Genomic DNA, 23,566 nt, shown 5'->3' on the forward strand with positions numbered 1-23,566 from the left:
AAAAGCATGGCAAAGTTTTGCAGTCACCTGATGGGTAATAGAAATCGGGGTGCTGCTAATATTAGAGTTGTGCATAGTTTAAAGGTCAAAGTTCAAAAAGGATTGTTTTATTTTGGGGGTAGAGGGGGCACGGCTGGCTGGCATGTGGATCAAAACCCTTGACCTTGGTGTTATAAGGCTGTGCTCTGACCAACTGAGATAACTGGCCAGCCCTAGGATTATGTTAAAACCAGTCATGCCTTGCCCCTGTATCCCCAGAGGAAACAATGTTCCCAAAGGGAAATTAGGCATCTCATTATTAGGCATCTGTTGAGTTCTTTGGCAGGTGATTTAGGTCTTTCCTTCTCTTCCCGTACACAGGTTTAACCTTCCTGTCCCAAAACAATTATACTGTGATTTTGTTGAGGTCAACATTTATTGTATATATTATTAAAATTTTGTAAATGCACTTCACGGCTGAGTCATGAAGTAAATTATCTTTACCATTCCTTCCCCTTCACCCCTATAGCATTTTGGTTTCCCAGAAGTTAGTAATTATCTTTCTTTTAAAAAATTTGCTTAATTTTATGTGTACTTATAATATTCAACTCCACATTTTGACTGGAATCTATATTGATTACTGACATGGTTTCTCACGCCATGCTTTGTTCTCTGATCCCTGGAGAAGTCTAAGGTTTGAGATTGTCTCCTTCTAGTGTCACAGCATATGGTGCCAGCAGAAACATCCTTCCGCCTACAGCCTCCACTTTCCTGTTTCATGACCTGTGTGGGATTCCCTCCCCTTGTGAGGCACATGGAATTGAGGACTACAGGCAGGAATTTGAGTAGCGTGTTCTAGCATTCTCTTTCACTGGCTGCTGCTTTTCCATTCTGACATAGGAGGAGAGTTGCATTGCTTTTTGCCCACTTCAGTACCACTAAACACTTGTAAATATTCTGTGTTTCTCTGAGAGTCACTTGCCATCAGCCCAGTCCCTGGTGCTGGGGTCTGTCCTAGTCACGTTAACTGTTTGAGCAACAGAAATCAACTGAGGGAGAAAAAAAGAAACTAATAGAGGAATATCAAGATATGACTAGAAAAAGAGATCATGATAAAAATAATAAACCATGGTAAAAAAAGATATAATAACCCCCATTTGTGAAGCAACCTAACCATGGCAGGCCTGGGAAGTGGGGAGCAGCAGTCAGTGGTTCACCCGAGGCCCTGACTCAGTGGCACTAGGCTCTTTACCTCTGCATTCCTATTTTATAAATCCCAGGAGACCGTGGAGTGGATCCCACTTGGGGCAGCTGTTTTCCCCTGGATCAGTGAACTGTGTGTGGGGCTAGGCTTTGGCCAGGGCTGGCCCATGGCAGCACTGCTGGTGCACACCCTGAAAAGGGGGAGGTATTCAAAGCAGGGCAGCTACCGTCTGTGCAACGTCAAGTATTTATTCACATCCACAAGCCTGAGTTTGCTTGTCAGTTATACTGGCTACCATGCGAACAGAGTGAGACAGTACCTGTGGAAGTTCTCTGTAGACTGAGAGCAGGATGCAGCGGTGCACAGCCCTGGCTCTTGAGCATGGCATCAGGCTTGCATCCAGCCTCCCTGTCCATCCTGCACCTGCCTTCCTTTTCACTGGACCCTTGGTAATGCCGAAAGTGCTTCAGATACGTCGGGCCATTGTGTGTGCCGCAACCCCACGCTTAGGCTTAGTAAGTGCTATCCAGCCTCCAGCAGGTCTTTCCAGACACTCCAGCTGTGCTTTGCAAGTTATTACTCTTCATATATCTAGGATACACCTTCCTCTTCTGTTTTCCCTACTGTGCTGTAAGGTGAGGTCATGTCTTTTTCACTTTTGCGTTCTTGGTGTGTACTGTGGAACCTGGCACAGAGTAGACACAGATAAATGTGTGTCGGTTGAATGCATTAAAGTAATATGTGTTTATGAAATAAATGGATCACTGTGTAAGTTGTTATGTTAATTTTGTTTTTGCCCAGGGCACAGAGATCTGGTCAAGCCTGCTGCTCTGGTGAATTTGGTGACTTACCCTCAGCTGCAGCTGTTTGTCACCATGGACAAGTGGGGATTGATCAAAGTGTGGAAAACAGAGAATGGGTGGGAGGGGGCCTCCTTCTGTCTGCCGACATTCTCATCTGCGATGGAGGCCTGTGACATCCAGAGGGCCCCTTCCTGCTGGTGAGTGACTGGTTCTTAGGCACCGTTGCAGGTCCTAGCCTTCTCCTAAGGTTTGTGCACACTGGCAATATGACTACTATGATGGATGAGACTTGAGCCAGGCCCTCTCCACAGCAGACCATGTCACTCTCCTCTTTGGGTTCCCCGGCTCCTCCTTGCCTGCATCGTAGAGTGAAGATGCCTTGTTCTGGCCTTCAGCCCTAGCATGCAGCAGTAGCCTTTGTATGTGGCCCCAACTGGGTAGCCTCTCCCTTTCTTTCACAGTGAGATCCACCTCTATGGGCTCCCTCAGGGTTTTTGTCCATGTGCCCCTGCTTTCCTGTCTCCTTTATAGTCTTTCTTTCTTTATAGTCTTTCTTCTACCTGAAGTTTCTTCTTACTACTGCATTTTTACCATTTGTTCCTGTTTTTCAAGTCCTTGCTAAGGCCCAACTCAGGAAAAGCTGAGACATGTTTGACAGAATGTGAACATTTACCCAAGACAGTGAAAGACTTGAGTTGCTGGGACATTTAATGTAAAGATGACATTGGAAAGCATTTGACCGTTCAGAAACACAGTGAAGGTGGTGTTTAAGATGACAGATCTAGGAAGTAGCTCTCATCTAAAGACAGTGTCATCTACTTGTGGGGACGAGGGTATTTGGAATTATGGGCAAGCTGCTGTTTCTAAATAAACAGATGAGTAGATATCCAAGAACAGTGTAATGTTTCAAAAACAAAACAGAGAGGAACTTAGCTCAGCAAACAAAGTAGGACCTAATGAAACATTTAATATAAACAACTTTATAGTTGTCTGAGTATGAGCTAACAGTATAATGCTCACCAAACTGAGAAGGTATCCTGAGACTGCAGAGTGAAGCAAGCAGCTCCCTATGGCTTACAAGTAGTTTATTATTCTGATTATCATCATTGGCGGGTGATTACTTACAGGGAATGGATTGGATGGACTCTCGATCCCAGTGCTGTGCAGCTCCTTTCTCCACAACCCTGGGGAGTTTTGGGGGAAAGGAGTTGGAGCTTATAAGGTACTTAGGGACAAAAGCGGAGCCATGCCAAAGAGAGAGAGGCTGCAGAAGGAGAAGATTCCCCGGCACCTCGCAGCCTCCTCTTGCTTATCCCTGGGGTTGCTGGCATCATTCCCCTTATCTTAAACAAGCATAGCATTCTGTTCCTTCCCTTTCTCATTTGCCAAGCAACCTGTGCAGGGGAAAGATTGTAACTATTGAAGCCAGAGCTCTGAAGGCCATGAGGATGAAGTGAGTTCTCGTCGGCGTTCCTGTAAGTTGTTTAAAGACTTTAGAATAAGTGTAATTAATAGCTCCCAGAGAAATTTGAGAATGTTATTGTACAGATGAAGAAGAAACCACTACGATTCTCCTTTGGGAATGGCAGGCCATGGAATTCACACTGTTTGTGAGGGACAACTAAGAAAAATGAGGGAAAATGTATCCACACACAGACAGTGTATGTATCATCCACTTGATAATGTGAGAGAGCTAAAAAAAAAAAAAAACAACTTCTAGGGCGAGATTTAGGAGATGGGATCACAGTGGTGACCCCATCACTGGGGGCTATTTTTGCCTTGGGAATATTTACTCCAAGGCATTTGAGAGACTGAGCAGAACTTTGACAGCCTAGGGGACCAAAGCCAAGGCCACCAAGTATGGCAAGCCTGTGAATCCTCATGCACTGGGTGGGATTAGCAAGTGTTGCAACCTAAGGGTAAGGGTAGGCTGTGGGTCAACCAGCCCTTGCATAGGCTGTGGCTCAGCACCCCTGATCACCTGGTAGGAGTGAACAAAAACCCATTTTGGAGAAAGATAACATCACTCTATGCCTCACATTATTTCTACTTAAAGCTAGGCATAGGAAGAGGTAAGATAATATGAGCTAGAACTGGCAGGAGAAATAGTAGACAATATAAAGAGAACCACAGGGGCTTCAGACGTTATAGATATTAGACACAGACATTAAAACACCTATGGTTGCTATGTTCAGGGAGGTAAATTTCAGCAGAGAACTTATGGATATAAAACATGACATAATAGATTTAGAAAATAACCAAGTAGAAATTCTAGAATAGGAAAATTCAGTAACAATGGTTAAGAACTCAATGGGTGAATTTAATGGCAGGGTAGACAATTGAACCACACAGTGACTGGGTGTGGGGCAAGGGGAGCTTTTGAGCTACTGGCAATTTAGCTATTTCTTAACTTGGGTGGTGACATGAATACTTGCTCTGTAATAATTTACTGAGCTCTACACTTTGTTTTGTGCAGTTTTACATATGTGTGTTACATATCAATTAAAAAGTTAAGAATGTAAAAGTGAATTAGTGAACTGGACGAGAAAGCAAAAGAAACTGTCTAGAATGATACGAAGAACATTAAATGTGGATGAGAGAGTAAGAGAAATAGGCCAGAGCTCAGGTGCTAGTGGGCATCTGATCACCTGGAGATCTTGTTTAAGTGCAGATTCTGATTCAGTAGGTCCCTGGGGATGCCTGAGATTCTGACTCTATCAAGCTTCTAGGTAATACTGATGCTGCCTGGGGTCCACAAGGCTATAAAGGACCCACAGAAAGTTCCAGTATTTGTTTAACTGATATCCTAGGGGTAGAGGAGGAGTGAATGGGGCAGAAGAAACTTTTGAAGAGATAATAGCAGATACTTTTCCAAAGCAGAGTAAGGAAATTAATGCATGGAATCAAGAAGACCTACAACCCCAAGCAGAGTAAATAAAAATAAACCTGCATATGAACCTGTCAGAGTGGATTGAGATACCTGAAGACTAAGAAAAATCCTAATACAAGCCAGAGGAGATCAAATTACCTTCAAGACTGACTTCTTAACAGCAACAGTGGAAGCTAAATGACAATGGAATATCTTAAAAGATAGAACTGCCAACCAAGGATTCTATAACCATGTTGCTTTGTGTTGCTTTGCCCCCCATGGGTTTGTCACCCCACTTCCCCTGGGTGACGGAGATGCAAAGGATTACTCAAAGCCCATCTCTTCCAAGCAGTGAGAGGCCCCAAAGTGGTTAATCTCCCACTGGAACCCTCAAGCAAGAGGGATCCCTTCCTCAGGAAATTAACCCTGAATTGGGGTTCTCTTCCTGCATTTATTTTCCAAACCAGGAAGTTACAGGAAGAGAACATAGGTGGGGTTATAGTTTAACAGCATAGGCTGGTAACTTTCAGTGAAACAAGCCAGATGACATTCCAGTAACGCAATTAATGGTCCTATCAACAACAGTTTGATCTTAGCAAACATTCCTTAACAGCAATTTCCCAGTATCTTTACATAACAATCAGTAACTAGTCTGTCTTTGAGCCAGCAACCTGCTGTGCTACAATCCTTATCTTGCAACAGAGACTTATAGCCTGAGGGAAATTTCCTGTCCTTGCAAGGTCAATATTTGAAACTGCAAGGCTTTGGAAAACCAGGCCCTGTGAAGTACATATGCTTTTTAGTATATTCCATATAACTAGAAAAGTTTTTAAAGGATGATAGTAAAACAAAGATTTTTTTCAGGAAAAAAATGGAGAATTTGTACCAAACAACCACTACCACTAAACAAACAAACAAAAACCCCAAAACTAATGGGACTTATTCAGGGAGGAAAAAAGTGATCAAAGATGAAATTTCATCAAGTCAGCAAAGCTTGAAGAGCAACAGCAATGGTCAATAAAAGAAATCTAAGTGAATCCTGTCTTTGTAAAAAAGCAGTGAACAATGTCTTGTGGACTTTAAACTATATATGGAAATAAAGTGCATGGCATTTGCATTTAAGTTAGAAGGTTATGAGATCCTTGAATTGTCTAGAAAGATTAAATGTGCCGTTTAATAGTATAGTATTGTGGGCTGGCCCCGTGGCTCACTCGGGAGAGTGCGGCGCAGGTAGTGCCAAGGCTGTGGGTTTGGATCTTATATAGGGATGGCCGCTGTGCTCACTGGCTGAGCCTGGTGCAGACAACACCGTGTCAGGGGGTTGCAATCCCCTTACCAGTCCAAAAAAAAAAAAAAATAGTATAGTATTGGTAAGTTAAGATTGCATACCATAATCTGTAGTGTTAACTCCAAAAGATTAGCGGAAGAGCATATAGCTAGCTCTAAATCATAAGAGGACAGCAAATATGTCTGATGGGTGCCCCATGGGGGCAGAGTTAACCCGACCCAAAGTTTGTTTAGGATTTCAAGGCAGGTCTGGAAATGGCTTGAGAGTGTGAGGAGGAGGGACCGGCATGGGCTTTTCTGGTGGCCAGGGGGTGGGGCTGGGGTGAGGGTGGCCACCTGGGCCAGTGTTGATGTGGTTTGAAACTTCCTTTCTCATCAGCTTGTCCTGACATGGAGCAGAAGCAGAACAGAGCGGGTGGGGTTAAATGTCAGCAAACATCAAAAACTGAGCCAGACTGTTATACTCATCCCAGTGTTTAATGACTGAAATGTGCATGTTTTGTGTAACTGAATTTGAACTTGTGGAAGCAAACGGTTAGTGTATCAGTCCATTTTGTGTTGCTATAATAGAAATACCTGCGACTGAGTAGTGTATGAAGAACAGAGGCTTATTTGGCTTATGATTCTGGGACAGCTGCATCTGGCACGGGCCTCAGGCTGCTTCTACTCACGGTGGAAAGTGGCAGCAGCTGGTGGGTACAAGCAGATCCCATGGCGAGAGGAAGCAAGAGAGAGAGGAGGTGCCAGGGTCTTTTAAACAACTCTTGAGGGAACTAATAGAGCGAGAACTCACTCATTACTCCCTCCCCCAGGGAGAGCATCAATCCACTCATAAGGGATCTGCCCTCATGACTCAAACAGCTTCCAACACTGTCACATTGGGGATCAGATTTCTGCATGAGTTTTGGGGGACAACACGTCCAAACTCTGTCAATTAGGGTACTCTGGGAGGCCTGTGTTCTAAGGCTGATAACTGAAGTGAAAGTCCCATTGAAAGACTTGTTCAAGAGCCCATTTTGTGTTTTGAGAAGTGAAATACTTTTGTCTCTCTCTTTAATGTCTGATTGTATATAGAGTATAAGGAGTGTCTTAAGTATGTGCAGAGACATGAGTAACCTTGGTTTATATTTTGGGTATCTGGGAGGCAAGCGATTCCCCGAGGTCTTTACCCCCAGGAGGGAAACCCTGGATGAGGAATTGCTTTTTTGGCCGTTGGTCGGCCACACAGGCAGACATTTGGCAGTGGCCCAAGGGTTTGTAAACATGTGCAGATGGGCGGACTGCGGGCCAGGGCACTGAGGGCTACGGTAAAGTGCAGCCATCTGTGCCGAGCTTTGGGTCCCACCCTTTATCAGGGACATTGCACCACAGGGATGGACAGCAGCAGCCCTTCAGTGCAGGGGTGGCAGTGCCATCCAGAAAACATGTGAATGCCCATTCTAGTTTACTCAGGTGTTCTCAAGGAACCTCTCGGGTAGCCAGTGGGTCCTGGAGAGTGGTGGCTTCGTCCAGTGCCCTTGTATCTGGTGAGGGTCTGAGCACAACGGGAAGCTGCTTCCCCCTATGAGGGGAATGCAGGGAATACTCCGGATGGCCCAGGTCTGCTGTCATCCTGAAGATGTCATTTACGTTTAGCGAGGAGGCTTCTGCGTGACCCCAGCCACAGTGTGCAGCTGGGTGCAGAGTCACAGGCTCAGGAGCTGTGAGAGTCTCTTTCACCAGGAGGACCCAGCTGCGGCCAGCAGTGTTCACGCGGATGGTGGAGAGTGTGGGGACAAGAAGGGCAGTTTTTTGGCACCAGAAGCCCATGAGCAGCTCACGGCCATCGTGGGTGTTCCAGAGACTGAAGGAGGCTTGAGAGGAGGTTGCTGAAGCCTCCACGGGGAATGAGTCTCTGGGGCACTAACAGGATGCCTGCTGTGATGTAACTCGGACAGTTGCTAGAGGCTTTCGGGATAAAAAGCAGCATTTAGAATGGGCTGATTTGTGGGTAACGTCACAAACAGGCCTAGATAAGTTTGTAAATGAGGAATGTGTGGCCCCCAGAACCCACAAAGGCCTAAAACTTGTTGATTTTGTTGCAACGTGGGTGCTGAGAGGGCCAGTGCGTGCTTCACAGATCTGTCTCAGTGTTTGTTTCCTCCCCCGAATCGTTTGTTTTTCTTTCCTTCCTTCTTTCTTTTCCTTTTCTTGTTTTTGTGGTTACTGGATATACTTCAGCAAATGGGAAAGATCCTCTCTGCCCTGCTCGTATTTATAAGTTTCTCCCCCTAAAGAATCCCAAACAACTATCATCAGCATTAGGGTCCGTCTGTGGCAATTGTTACCTTGCTGGCTTTCGGGGCCCCGGGCCTAAGCTGGGACTGGAGTAGGTCTTTAGCATATTGAAAAGCCTGGCACTCAGTGGAACCCCAAATCTTTGTTGGTCTGTTTTACAGTCGTCCAGCAGGGTGATGCCATTCTCCAGCCTTTAGGAAGGGGATGGTAAAGGGAAGGAGGGGAAGCATTGGCACTGCTTTTCAAAGGGTCTGTGCCTTGGGGTGCCATGGGTGCTTTTGCCTATCACCCTAGAAATCAGAATCTTTGTTATCATGGAGACAGTAGGCAACAGAAACAGGATTGGCATTTTGTGGGGTTCAGGGGAGCCACCTGCTTTCAGGAGTTAGAGCCTAAGCCCACATGTTGCACAGGGCATCAGCCTCTCCACTGAGTGCTCTACAGAGCAGAGATCAGAGCCAAGGTGAGACACACAACCAGTGGTACCAGGGTGAGAGCTGTTCTTCTGAGCCTAGTGACAGTCACGGCTTATGCTGGAATCCAGACACATGATTCCATATGAGACACACAGGTGAGTCCAAGCCAAGAACATGATCTAAGGCCACTGACTGCCAGTTATTGAAGCTTAGATTGGTTAAATTTGTAAGGTGGCTTGGTGGGACTCTACAAATGCATGGCAGAGCAGCACAGCACAGGTGCCTTCATGCCAGCCAGCAGCAGAGCCAGTTGAAAAGCCAGTGCAAGAGAAGTGTGGTGGGCATCACCCAGACACTGCTTGCTGCACCACTTCACCAGTTTTCTTGTGGTTGCCCTGTGGGGGACAGGTTGGGATCACACCCCATCCCCCTCTCTGCAAATTTGGCTCAGATTTGGAGACCGCTGATTATACACATGCACCAATAGTGTAGGAAAGGTGTATTGCCCACATAGTGAACCTTTCCTGAGGAGAGCAGGACAGGCACCCAAACAGGTTCAAAAATGGCTTGGGAGAGCAGGAAGGGGGGGGCGACAGGCTTTGGCTTTCATGGTGATTAGGAGATGGGGCTGAGGTGAGGGTTCTGGTGCGTGGGCTAGGGCTTGTTAGTTTGAACTTCCCACCCAGTGCCAAAGGAAGGAGTGTGCAGGCTTTCTCACCAGCCTGCCCAAATGTGGGTCAGGGAGAAGGGCAGGGCTGGGAAGCTGTCAGCAGTCAGATATCAAAAATGGAGCCAGACTCTTTATTACCAAATGGCAAAAGAAGCAAAAAATCCTAAAGAAGCCCCCCAAAAGCAGGAAATGGAACATAAAACAGACAGAATTAATATAAATCTTATAATAATATGGCATATATAACCCCCCATTATAGCTGTAATTAATTAAATATAAATGGTCTAAATATCTCACTTAAAAGGCAAAGATTTTAGAGTAGATTTTTAGAAAGGCAACATAGTAAATGCGGTGGGTTGAATAGTGTCCTCCCGAAAGTTCACGTCCACCTAGAACCTCAGAATGTGGCCTTATTTGGAAATGGGATATTTGCAGATGTATTTAGTTAAAGATCTCAAGATGCAGTCATCCTAAAATTAGGTTGGGCCCTAAATCCAATGACTGGTATCCTTACAAGAAGAGGAAAGGACACAGACGCACAGGGGAGAGGGCCATGTGAGGACAGGCAGAGACTGCAGTGACACTACTGTGAGCCAGGGACAGCCTACGGCCTTCAGAGAGGGTGCAGCCCGGCTTACACCTTGATTTCAGACTTCTAGGCTCCAGAACTGTAAGGGAATAATTTTGTTGTTTTAAGCCATGCAGTTTGTGGTCTTTTGTTACAGCAGCCCTAGGAAACAAAAACAAGACTAATATAAAACATAACATGTAAGGAAGGTTGGAATTAAAAGTGTGGGAAATGATCCATTGCTTAGTATCCTGGAGATGCTAATCAAAAGAAAGCTGATACGCCTATTAATATCAGATCAAGGAGACTTTAAGATAAAAATCATTACTGGATATTAGGGGACATTTCATAATACTAATTAGATCAAATGTTCAGGAAGATATAACAGTCTAATTTTGGATGTACCTCAAAATATGGCCTAAAAATTTATAGAGCAAAATTTATAGAATTACAGGGACATATGGTTAAATCAACAAACATTATGAGAAATTTCTCATATAGGGCTAAACAGAAATGATCTGGGTGGGCCCAGTCTAATTACACAACCCCTTCAAGGCAGACCATGTTCCCTGGCTGCTAGCCGAACAGGAATTCCAATTCGCAGCCTGAGGAGGAGTCAGTGTGAATGCACTGCTGGCTGCGATGTTGTGGGAGAAGCTGTGAGAAGGCCTTTGGCAAGGACCCAAGGGTGGCCTAGGCACTGAGAAGAGCAGTCCCTGGCCAACAGCCAGCAAAAATACCTCCATTCTGCAGCCACCTGAGTGAGCTTGGAAGAGGATCTATATAAGTGAGAATGGTCTATAGTTTTTTGGTTTTGTGCTTTCTTTGTCAGATTTACATATGAAGGCTATACTTTGTTCATAAAAGGAATCTGAAGATTTTTCTTTTCTTTTTTCTTTTTTAAATGCCCTGCAACTGTTTAAGTTGCACAGGGATTATCTAGTTTTTCAATTGGTAGAATTCATCTTTTACATTGTCTGGTGCTGGATGCCTTTTTGTGGGGTAGTTTTTAAGCAGTTTTCTCTTTGTCTTCTATGGAAATTGGTCTGCTTGAGCTTTTCTGCCTCTGCTGGTATCAGTTTTGATATGTTGTATTTTTCTAGGAAGTTGTCCAGCGTATCTCAGTTGTCAATTTTTTATGCATACATTTGTCTAAAACAGTTTCTTGAGGTTTTTTTCTTTATATTTTCTGCAACTGTGTATTTGCCCTTTTTCAGTTCGTTTTTACGTATGAGTATGTGTGCTTTCTCCCATTTTTTCTGTGATTAGCTAGTGCCTTGTCTATTTTGTTTCAATATTGTTCTTGATTTATAGTTTTCTGTCATTGTGATCAGAGAACGTTCATATTACTTTCCCTTGTAGAACCTATTGAGGCTTCTTTGTAACTGGACTGTGTATTCAATTTTTGTGACTGTCCCATGTGTACTTGCAAGGGAGGTGTGTTCTCTATTATTAGGGTGCAAAGGTCCAAGTGTAGTTATTACTAATTAGATTGTTTAGGTCTTATATTTATTTGCTTTTTGTTTACTTGACCCGTCTTAGACTGAGAGCAGTATTGTCACTATTAATTATTTTTCTTTAATAATATTAGTAATAAATACTTAAATATTAGGTGTTATTGATGTATTTCACTCTATTTCTCCTTGGGCTTGCTTTTTTGTAAAGGTGACTGAGGTGTTTCTTTGATTCATAGGTGTTCATAACTGTGCCTTTCTCTTGGTCCTGGGGGTCTCAGGAGGCAGGACTACACGTAGCCTCTGGCAGGAGTCCCTCAGGGAGCAGGGCCACATGCAGCCCTGCCAAGAGAGTGCAGGAAGGTGAGTTGCTCAAAGCACGCCTTGAGCTTGGGGCTGCCGCCTGGGGAGGTGGTCAGCCACAGACCAGACACAAAGTTCTGGGGCCTAGTGCACGCACTAAGCAAATTTATTGGGAGAAAGCAGGTATTATATATTTTTCAGCCAGCTGCAAACCCCTCCCATCACCTCTCCACCTCCTAGGTAACTCAGTAGGAAATCTGTGGCTTGCGGTTAAGCCTTGCAAAATCTTGCTGACACAGTGTATTCACATCCTGCTGAGATGGGCAAAATACAGGAGAGCAAGAGTGTCTCCATCTTTAACAGGTGTTCTCCTTCATTTTCCTCCACATAACTATTATTTTTTCATGGTGAATTACAGCCTTTACCTTGGTAAAGTGTCTTTATTATTTCATTTCATGCTTTGGACCTGAATGCAGCCTTTTCTGGTCCAGGATCATACACCTGTCCTCTCACTGATTGCGTTTGTCTGGTCCTCTTCCCCTCCCACACTGGCCTTTCTGTCTTGAATGGGCCTCTTGAATGTAGTACAGAGATGTTGTGTTGTTTGCTTGTTTGTTAACCAACCTGAAAATCTTTTAAATAAGTGAATCAACCCATTTTCTTATTAAGATGATATTACTTATGTGCCTAATCTCAACCTTGCATTTAATTTTATGCTACGTTCACTGTATGATGTGGCGTATTTACTCAGTTCCTTTCTCTGTGTCTATTTTATTCCCTTTTTCATGTGTGCATTGGGGAGGAGTGCTGATACCTTTTGTTAATTAGGAAGCCTTGTATTTTTGTTGTAATGGTTTCCTTTATCTTAATACTTTTTGGAGCACCCTTAATCTTTTCTTTTTTATTAGGCTTGTACTCTTTTATTTATTGGCTTTAAATGGTATGTTTTTACTCTCATGACAGTCACTGAGCTGTGCTATTTTGATCTTTCTTGCTTCTCTTCCCATTTTAAAAAATGCATCATTTCTACTGTGGTGAGAACATGAAACATTTACTTGCTGTTCTTCCCTTCCCCAGCCACACCCCACTTTCTTTTTTAACTCTTTGGTCTACAGTTTAATGTACTTAGTTCTTTTGGTGAACTTTTCCTTGTCGTCTCCTGGTTTGAGGAAGATCATCCTCTACTAGATTCCTGAGGAAGCGCGGTGCGGACAGTATAAGGGCTCGTGAAGTCAGTTCTTATAGATTTAAAACCGCTTTTCTACAGCCTTGATGCTTGGTGGGGCGTAAGGTCTGCGGCTCACACTTTTCTTGAATTTTATGAAAATATTATTTCAGTTTGTATGTTTCTGTTGAAAAGTCCAATGCCAGCCTGACTTGTTTTCCTTGTTAGGCATTTGGATGCTTTAACTGAGGAAGTGAAGAATTTTTAAAAAATACTTTGGGGCCTGGCAGGTTGGCCCCCTTGGTTAGAGCACAGCGCTGGTAACACCAGGGTCAAGCGTTCAGATCCCTTTACCAGCCAGCCGCAAATAAACAGATAAATATATAAAATAAAAAATAAACTTTAGTAGTTTTATTACAATATGTCTAAGGTCATCATCTGGGTCAGTTTTTCCAGGAACATGATAAACCCTTTCAGTATGTAGATTCAGGCCTTCTTTTATTTCTAGTTTCATTGTGTAATTTAACTGTTTAACTTTTCCTCCTTAGGAACTTCACTTTGTGTTTACTGTATCTTCTTTGCCTGTCTGCTCTGTCGCTTTTTTCTCTGATTCTTTTCAGCTCTTTATTTCGCTTTGTTCTCTTGTCTGTTTTTATTTCTGTCTCTAGTGTCCTTCTTATCTGTTCAGTAATATTCTCCCTTAGACTTGTTCATCTTCATTTTCTTTTCAATTTATCAACATATAATGTAGTTGATTTTCATGTCCTTTTACCAATTCCTCCTTCGTTAATCTTCATTTTTAAGATAACTTTATTTAATATCTTTCCTGAAATAATTTTAACTCTTATTTCATATCTTCTTAGTTTTTTATTTTGTTTTTTGTCCATTTCAGTTCTGAGTGTTGAATGTTTTTCTTTTTCTTTCTAAAACAAGTTCTGGCCAGTTTTAGTAAAGAAAAATTTTGCGTAGTTTTCTTTCTCCAGTCTCCTCTGGCATGCTTCTAACGGTGTCAGAACCACCAGGATCAGTGACGGCCCGTGTGCACGCTCCAGAGTGTCATGAACACTGTTGTGGCCAACATGGCGTAGTGCTCTATTTTGTATTTCCTCAAGGCGGGCAGCTCTTGGCAAGGACGACCAGTTTTGCTTTGTCTTGTCGGATCATCTTCAGCCTCTGCCTGTACCCCAGCAGGTACTTTCCACTTTTTATAACAAGTTGGAGCCTAGAGTTGATCAGCTCCAGGGAGCTTTCTGTTTCTGTTGTGGCCGTGATCTGCCTGCCTCAGGCGTGCGACGGCCTCCAGCCAAGAGCAGCTGCCAAGACGGCCGGGGCGCAGGAAAGGCTGAGGGTTGACTTTCTGATTTAGGGTGTTCTTTCAGATCTGCAAATACTTTTTGTAGATGTAAATATTGTGGCACTTAATTCATATTGGAGTGTGGCTACAGATCTGTTTTCTTGGTTGTTCTTTGGAGTAATATTTTCATCTGCTAAAATATTTTCTTTCTTTCTTACTGTTTAACTTTGTTTCAGTGTTGCCTGCCATTTCCTGTGTGTTTTGAAATATTTGTGTTGTCTTGGACAGTAGTAACAGGTGTTTCTATATATATAGAACAGAAAGTCCAGAATGGATTCCACGTGTAAATGTCTGTGGCAAAGGTAGTCTTTTATTTAATTATTTATCTTTTTGTTTTTGTGTTTGTTTGTGTGAGTGTTTTAAGATGGTCTTCTAAAAGAGTAGGTAAAGGGCAAACTATTCAAGAAATGGGACACTTGGCTGTTAGGAAAGCAAAAGTAAGCTACTCTATATCAATCCATTTATAAAAATAATTTAGAATAATTAAGAAACTGAATGTAAAAGGTAATGTTATAAAATTTTCTGAACAATATACAAGTGGTTTTAAAAATCAGTCTGAAAGGGCTGGCCGGTTAGCTCAGTTGGTTACAGCATCGTGTTTTAACAACAGCAAGGTCAAGGGTTAGAATCCCCATACTGGCCAGCCCCCCCAAAAAAATCAATCTGAGATGTACAAGGCCTTGCTAAGCAAGACAAAACCGGGATCAGGAAAATATATGCAGATTTGATTTACTTAAAAAGTTAAAAATATCTGAATCATAAAAGACGGTATTTATAAAATCAAGACACATGAAAAGTTATGAAAAAACACTTATTTAACCAAGGGTTTATGTCAGACCATATAAAGAGTAGAAAGCCAATAGAAAAATAAGTAATGATATGAATAGTCAATTCATAGAAAAAAGTACAAATGGCCAATAATATGTAAAGCCATAAACATAACCTAGTCATCAAGAGAGTGACATTGAAATGAGACTTTTCACCTACCAGATGAGCAAACTTTTAAAGATTAATATTATAGTAATTTGGATGAGGAGAAGCAGGTATTTTTATACATGGTAAATAGGAATATAGTTTGAAGCTTTTTGGAAAGTTTTTTTTTCTCTGTTAAAAGTTTTAAATATGCATAGTGATGCCAGTGATGCCTGTCTCAGGGATCTGCTGTGAAGAAGTGCTGGCATCTGTGCACAGGGTCACCTGCAGGATGCCCACTGCAGCAGTCATTCTTCGGAGTAACAAGATTTGCAAACAACTGAAATTTCCATCAGTATGAGAGGAAGCAAAAAGTTGCACGAAACTGTCCATGAATGTGGAAAGATTTCCAAGGAATATTTTATGTATAAAACCTAAAAGGCAGGTTGCAGAATGGCACTCCAGCGGTGACCCAGTGTGCCATATGCCAATGGCTAGAAAGGGCCCTGGATGGTCACATGCCAGACTTTTGCAGGAAAGGGATAATGGCTTTTGCTGTGAAGACTTATATGCTGTTTGAGCATATTCATTTTTGCCTGTGTATTTGAAAAAATATTCTAAGACATGACTTAAAGCTAACTGGCACTCTGTAAGGGAGGCAGTTTAGCAGTTACCGTCTCCATCCTTCAGGCGAGGAAACACCACCCAGAAGGGGATGGTGCTTCCTACTTAGCCGGTGTCCTGGCTGCGGCTTTGTTTTGGCTGCTTTCTGTTGCAGGTGGCCTGTGTTGAAGGGACCCTCTACACACCGACAGTGCCTCAGCTGCAGGTGGTCTCCAAGGTGTCTGTGTTTCCCAGTAACTCCATGACCCTCATCTGCTCTCCTGGCCGAGAGTGGGTGTTTGTCTCTACACAGAACTCAGACCTGGGCTCAAAGGTCAGTGTCTGCGGAGCCCTTTCCTAGGGAGCCAGCATGTGAGGAAGACGGAGGGTCTGGAACCCCAAGGTTGTGGGATGCATGTTAGGACCAAGCCGTGCAGCTGGTTGAGGGCACCCAGGTCAAGTGTTGCTCATCATGAGCCACACCAGTTCTTGTCGGGGTCTGTTCCCAGCAGTAGTGTCCTCTCTGCTGGCACTTACCTCCATTATGCAGGAAGCTCAAGGCCACTGTTGAGTCTGTCCTCAGGGCTCCTGCCCCTGTAGCCTCTGCTCTGTCCAGGCTGCTGTGTTGCCTGTGAGCTGAAAGGGGCTGGCACCCAGGCTGGGGAGGGTAAAGTTTAGTTGTGAACAGGTTAGGGCCTTAGGGACATCCCAGTGGAAATCGTTCAAGAGCTGTTTGTTTGGTGATCTGAGGACAGAGCGTCAGTGAGAATGAGAGTGAGGGGAAGGCATGGAGGGGATGCTGACACGTGGAGAGGGCATCCGGTGCCTGGCAAAGGAAAGCCCAGCGCTTCGCTGTGCCTTCTGCATAGGGTTGTGTGAGAGTCCTGATAACTCGTGGGCACAGGGACATCCAGTCATCTGCTAAGGATAAGGTACCTGTTGAGTGCCAAGGTCTGAATTAGGAGTTAGACTAGAGTATAAGGCAAACTCCTAGTGATGGTCTTTTGGAAGAAGGAAGACAGAGAGAGAAACTGATCACAGAAGAGCCCCGGGACCTGGTATCTGGGCAGGCGAGTGGTCAGGGAAGAGCAGCCATATGTAGAGAGGCCACCCTCTGAAAATGCAGTGCCAGGGCCCCTAGGGGAGGCATATGGTGATGGGAAAGGAATATGCTGTGTATTTGGAGGCAACAGCAAAACAGTGACCAAGCAGTTCAAAACCAGAAAAATGCTGTTTATTTGATTCATCCGTCACACCGACCTCACTGCACCTGGCCTACCAGCGGGGCCAGACGTGGGCTGGGATTAGCCTTGAAAAGCCCCTGGTCTATGAATAGTTGGAAAGGAGGATCCACAAGTGGCATGGCTGCCCTGTGGGGCCAAGTAGGGCAGGGGTGGGGTTAGAGGTGGGGGCAGAGCCCGATTCCTAGGCTAGGTCCCTTAGGGGTGGGGAAGGGTGTTTCCAAGTGCTCCTGGGCCTGCGAAGCCCCCTCCCTCACCTGCAATGTGACCCATGCAGGTACGTTTCCCCAGGTGTTCTACACTCACTCCTTGCTGCACCCGTTGGAAGACGAGCCTCCTGTCTCCACCACCCTCCCCGTCTTGCTGAGTTCCAGAGCCTGCTGGGCCCCTGACGTGTTGGCCAGGCTGATCATGATGCACAGAAATGACAAGGGCATGCAGCTGGTTGTCACTACCTATGAGCTAAGGGCCAAGAAGTCCAGGGACAGAGTGAACATTCTGGGTGAGGGTCCCTGTGCTGGTGCCGGCGGGTCTGCATGTCACTGCCATCATAGTATGATTCTTCCAGCACAGGTTGCTCATGTTTCCTCTGGGACACTTTCTTTTTCCTCTCAGGATATAGAGGGATATAGTGGCCCCTCGAAGGTGGTGTTGTTTGCAATTTTATGTGCTGGTTGAGCAACTGAGCACTTACTACGTGTCGGGCCCTCTGGACAGCCTGGGATTCAGACATTAAATGCCGACTCTTAGAGTCTCACTTCTCCTTACTGATCTTCCTGCTTTTACTCATTCCTGCCTCTTTTCCTGGCTTTGTCAAAGGCCCTGTTTGGGCACTGAGTGCCCACAAACATGAACACCAGCCATGACTATCTCTTCCCTAAGGAGCTTCTAGTCCAGAAGGAAAATAAGACCCACAGCCCTCTTCACACTGTCTCCTTATCTATGTCCCAAACCCTGCGTCACCCTGACAGGCCTTCCCGATGGTCCTTAGCATTTTTTCTTTTGTATTATGTTTGTTTTCATATCATTATTTGACCATAAATTTGACTCTGAGCTTCCTGGCAGCCAAGGAAAAAAGAGAAACAAAATGTGTAATATAACCCCTTGTCTGATATGAGAGAACACATGAATTCTTCAGAAGAGGTCATTTTTTTCCTGGTAAAAAGGAATGTTATACCATATAAAATATAGTATCTTCAATTGTTTTTGGCAGATGCCATAAATGTCATATAGTTCTTAAGTGGCCGTTTCTTATATCATCCTGTCATAGATGAGAAAGGGTAGAAGGAAGGGCACCTCATTCCCTGCAGGTACTACATGCCAGATACTCTGCTGGTCACTTCCACGAGCATGTGGCACTGAATCTTTACTATCACCTGTAATTAAGGTGTTGTAATCAGTATTTTAGAGCTGATGAACTGGAGATATAGGGTCGTGAATGCATGGGTCAGGAGTGAATGCAGGTCTAACTGCAAAACTATTGCTCTTTTCAATGTACTACATCATCTTAGGTTAGGCATATGTCTATTCCAGAGAAGCCAATTTCTGTGTCTTTATTTCAAAAAGTGCAACAGATCATCAGTTTCCTCTTCCCAGACACCATGGTGCCTCCCACCTCATGAAGGACCATGGCTCACAGGTGATCCTGCTGGTCTCTGGCGCAAAGCTGGTGCTGTTCACCATTCACAGCTTGAAGCTGGCTGCCTTCCAAGACCACCAGAAGCCCATCACATCTACGTGGGTGGTGAGTGTGGTGCCCCTGCCCATGTCGTGGCTTTCTGCCTTCCGGAGTCCACATCCACACTTACTTGACTTTTCGTTTCAAGGACCCAAACCAAGTCATCACCTCTTCCCTTGACTTCTCTTTGCGAGTCTATGTGTGGAACAAAGAAAAGAAATATCCCATCCTCAAGAGCTGCTATCATTTGCTTGGGGGATCCCACAGATGGGACAGGTAATTGGCTGTTTTCCTTCACTTTGCCTGTAAAATGACCTTACATGGCCTACCAAGCAGTGTTTTCTAAGGAAATGTTGGAAAGGATGTTAATAAGACCTACTATCATAAGCCCAGCCTCTCCCTTCCTAATGGGACCCAAGGCAAGCACTGCTTAGATTCTGTTTCCTCTTCCTCTAAAGATGTTGGCTGTAGCTATGCATAACATACATTGTCTCCTGTAATGTGCAAAAACTACACATGCAGTTGGCATCACCCATGTTTTACAGATAAAACAGAAACATACAGATATGGATATTTTGTCCAAGGTCTCACAGAGAGCACACAGCAAAGCTCAGCTGAACCCTGACTTTGACCTTGTGGAAAATGTCCACACTCATTAGCTCTTGTGCCTACATTTCTTTCATTCAAGATAGCAATGAGAGTGATCAGGAAGTGATATATTAATTCTAAATTCTGGGGAAATGACTCAGATTTGCCCAGATTGGATTAGGTGCCCCTCCTCCTATATCAGGAGAAGTTTCTAGAATAGCTGGAATCATTGTGATTCAGGAGCTCTTCTGAGGAGGGCCCAGAACTGATATTCCCACTTAAGAATGCGATATTTGCTAATTGTTACAAATGAATTTAGGTCCTCAAATCAATGCCCAGAGTAAGCAAGAGATAGAAATGGGGCCAGATGGGGTGGACTGGGTGGGAGACGGCACAGGAGGCTGAGTTCCACCTGCATGTAAAGGCTTTAACTACTTAAGTTCTTGTCCTTTTCTCAGATTAACACCCAGCATGCCCCTTCTCTTTGCAGTAAATTTACCCATGTGGAAAGCGACGGCATGAGCATTGTAGGCATGGAAACCAATAACATGGAGAGTAGCCTGAGGTCATACTGCTTCAAGGTGCAGCATGGCTCAAAGGGTGGTACCAAGTGAAAAGGGTCTCAATTTGAACACATGCAGAAACTGGAATGATGTTACCAGCATTGGGGCAGGAATTAGTAATTCTTGGGTGCCTAGTGTGTGCCAAGCACTGTGCTGTGTGACTTTACTTTTAAATCCTCACAAGTGAACAAAATGGGTATGATTGTCTCTGTTTTTCAGACAAGGAAAATGAAATTTAAAAAGACAGTAATTGAAAGAGGTAGACCCCAATACTGTAATAGTAGGGGACCTAAACACCCCTCTCTCAAAATTGGACAGATCATCTAGGCAACAAGTCAATAGAGAAACACAGGATTTAAACCACACTTTAGACCAATTGGACTTTCCAGATATCTACAGAACATTTCATCCAGCCACTACAGAGTATACATACTTCTCACCAGTTCACAGAACAGTCTCCAGAATAGATCACATGCTAGGCCACAAATCAAGCCTCAATAAATTTTTAAAAATTGAAATCATTTCAAGTATTTTTGCAGACCACAATGGATTAAAACTAGAAATCAACAACAAGCAAAACTCTGGAAATTATACAAGTACATAGAAATTAAACAACAGGCTCCTGAATGACATATGGTTCAAAGAAGAAATTAAACAGGAAATCAAAAAATTTCTCAAAATAATGAAAATAGTGAAACATCATATCAAAACATATGGGATGCTGCAAGGCAGTTCTAAGAGGGATGTTTATTGCATTAAATGCTTACATCAAAGGAATAGAAAGTTTTCAAACTAACAACCTAACACTACAACTCAAAGAATTATAAAAACAAGAACAATCTAATACCAAAGGTAGTAGATAGAAAGCAATAATTGAGATCAGAGCAAAACTAAATGAAATAGAAACCCCCCCAAAAAACAATACAAAAGATCAGTCAAACAAAAAGTTGGTTTCTTGAGAAGATAAATAAAATAGACAAACCATTAGCCAGACTAACTAAAAGCAGAAGAGAGAAGACCCAAATATCAAAAATTAGAGTGAAAAAGGAGACATAACAACCAATATCACAGAAATACAAAGAATCACTATAGGCTGTTATGAATAACTACATGGCAGAAAATTTGAAAACCTGGAGGAAATGGATACATTTCTGGACACAAACTACCAAGACTGAACCAAGAAGAAATAGAAACCAAAACAGACCAATAAACAAGCAAAGAGATTGAAGCAATAATCAGGATTCTTCCAACAAAGAAAAGCCCAGGACCAGGTGGTTTTACTGCTGAATTCTACCAAACATTTAAAGAATTAATACCAATTCTTTTCAAACTATTCCAAAAAATTGAAACAGAGGCCATTCTCCCAACTCATTCTATGAAGTCAGTATCACCCTGATACCAAAGCCAGACAAAGATTCAACAAAAAAAGGAAATGATAGGCCAGTATCTCTGATGAACATAGATGCAAAAATCTTCAACAAAATATTAGCATAGCAAACAGAATACAGCAACACATCAAAAAAATTATACACCATGACCAAGTGGGATTCATCCGAGGGATACAAGGATGGTTCAACATATGCAAATCAATAAATGTGTGAAACATCACATCAACAAAATCAAGGACAAAAACTATATGATTATCTCAGTAGATGCATGGTAAAGACTCTCAGCAAATTAGGTATAGAATGAGAATATCTCCACACGATAAAAGACACATATGAAAAACCCTCTGCCAATATCATCCTGAATGGATCCTTGAGAACGGGAATGAGACAAGGAAGCCCACTCTGACCACTCCTATTCAGTATAGTACTGGAAGTATTAGCCAGAGCAGTCAGCCAAGACAAAGAATTAAAGGGCATCCAGACTGGAAAAGATGAAGTCAAATTATCCCTGTTTGTGGATGACATGATCGTGTATATAGAGCAGCCCAAAATCTGTACAAAAAAACTCTTAGAGTTGATTAACAACTTTAGTAAAGTTGCAAGATACAAAACCAACATGCAAAAATTGGTAGCATTTTATACTCCAACAACAAATTAGCAGAAAAAGAGATCAAGGAAGCAATTCCATTTACAATAGTCACAAAAAAAGTAAAATACCTAGGAATCAACTTAACCAAGGAGGTAGAAGATCTCTACAATGAGAACTACAAACCACTGTTGAGAGAAATTAAAGAGGACACAAAAAGTTGGAAAGACATTCCTTGCTCATGGATTGGAAGAATCAACATTGTGATAATGCCCGTACTTCCCAAATCAATCTACAGATTCTGTGCACTCCCCATCAAAATACTAATGACATTGTTCACAGAAATAGAAAAAAGAAATGCTAACATTCATATGGAACAACAAAAGACCCTAAATAGCCAAGGCAATCTTGAGCAAAAATAAATAAATAAATAAATAAAGCTGGAGACTTAATGTTACCTGACTTCAAACTATGCTACAAAGCTGTAGTTACCAAAACAGCATGGTAATGGCATAAAAACAGACACTTGGACCAAGGGAACCAAATAGAGAACCCAGAAATCAGCCCACAAACCTACAGCCAACTGATCTTCAACAAAGGCAAGAAGAACACGCATTGAGGGAAACACTGCCTCTTCAATAAATGGTGCTGGGAAAACTGGACATCCACATGTAGAAAAATGAAACTAGACCTGTACCTCTCACCATACACCAAAATCAACTCAAAATGGATTAAAAACTTAAATATAAGACTGGAAATGATAAACCTCCTAAAAGAAAATGCAGGGGAAACACTTCAGGACGTAGGAGTGGGCGAAGATTTTATGAATATGACCCCCAAAGCACAGGCAACAAAAGGAAGAATAAACAAATGGGATGATATCAAAGCTTCTGCACAGCAAAAGAAAAAAACAGAGCAAAAAGACAACCTACAGAGTGGTAGAAAATATTAGCAAACTATGCATCTGACAAAGGATTAATATCCCGACTATACAAGGAACTCAACTTAACAGTAAAAAACAAATAACCCAATTAAAAAATTGGCAAAGGAATTGAACAGACATTTCTCAAAGGGTGATGATAGAGTTTGGATGTGCTGTCACCACCAAAACTCATGTGGAAATCTAATCCCCAATGTGGCAGTGTTGGAAACTGAGTCATGGATGTGGATCCCTCATGAATGGATTAGTGCTCTCCCCAGGTGGGGGTAGTACTTAGTTCTTGCTCTATAAGTTCCCATGAGAGCTGGTTGTTTAAAAGACCCTGGCACCTTCCCTCCCTCCTTGCTTCCTCTCACCATGTGGTCTGCTTGTACCTGCCAGCTGCCTCCTGCTTTCCACCATAAGTAGAAGCAACCTGAGGCCTAAGCCAGATGCAGCTGTCCCAGAATTATGAGCCAAATAAACCTCTGTTCTTTATAAATTACACTGTCTCAGGTATTTCTGTTATAGCAAAACAAACGGACTAATACAGGTGATATGCAAAGGCCAAGAGACACATGAAAAAATGCTCAACATCACTCAGCATCAGGAAAATGTAAAAAAAAACACATTAAGATACCATCTCACCCCAGTTAGACTGGCTGTCATCAAAAACACAGAGAACAACAAATGCTGGTGAAGATGTGGAGAAAAAGGAAACCTCCTACACTTGGTGGGA

General features: G+C 43.1%; 1 pseudogene; it reads left to right on the forward strand.

Moving 5' to 3' along the window:
* LOC134381128 (F-box/WD repeat-containing protein 12-like) overlaps positions 1-19,985 on the forward strand; it is a 36,534-nt pseudogene extending 16,549 nt beyond the window's left edge.
* The last annotated feature ends 3,581 nt before the right edge of the window (positions 19,986-23,566 follow it).

This window comes from Cynocephalus volans, chromosome 6 (assembly GCF_027409185.1).
Source record: "Cynocephalus volans isolate mCynVol1 chromosome 6, mCynVol1.pri, whole genome shotgun sequence".
In the NCBI taxonomy this organism is placed as follows: Eukaryota; Metazoa; Chordata; class Mammalia; order Dermoptera; family Cynocephalidae; genus Cynocephalus; species Cynocephalus volans.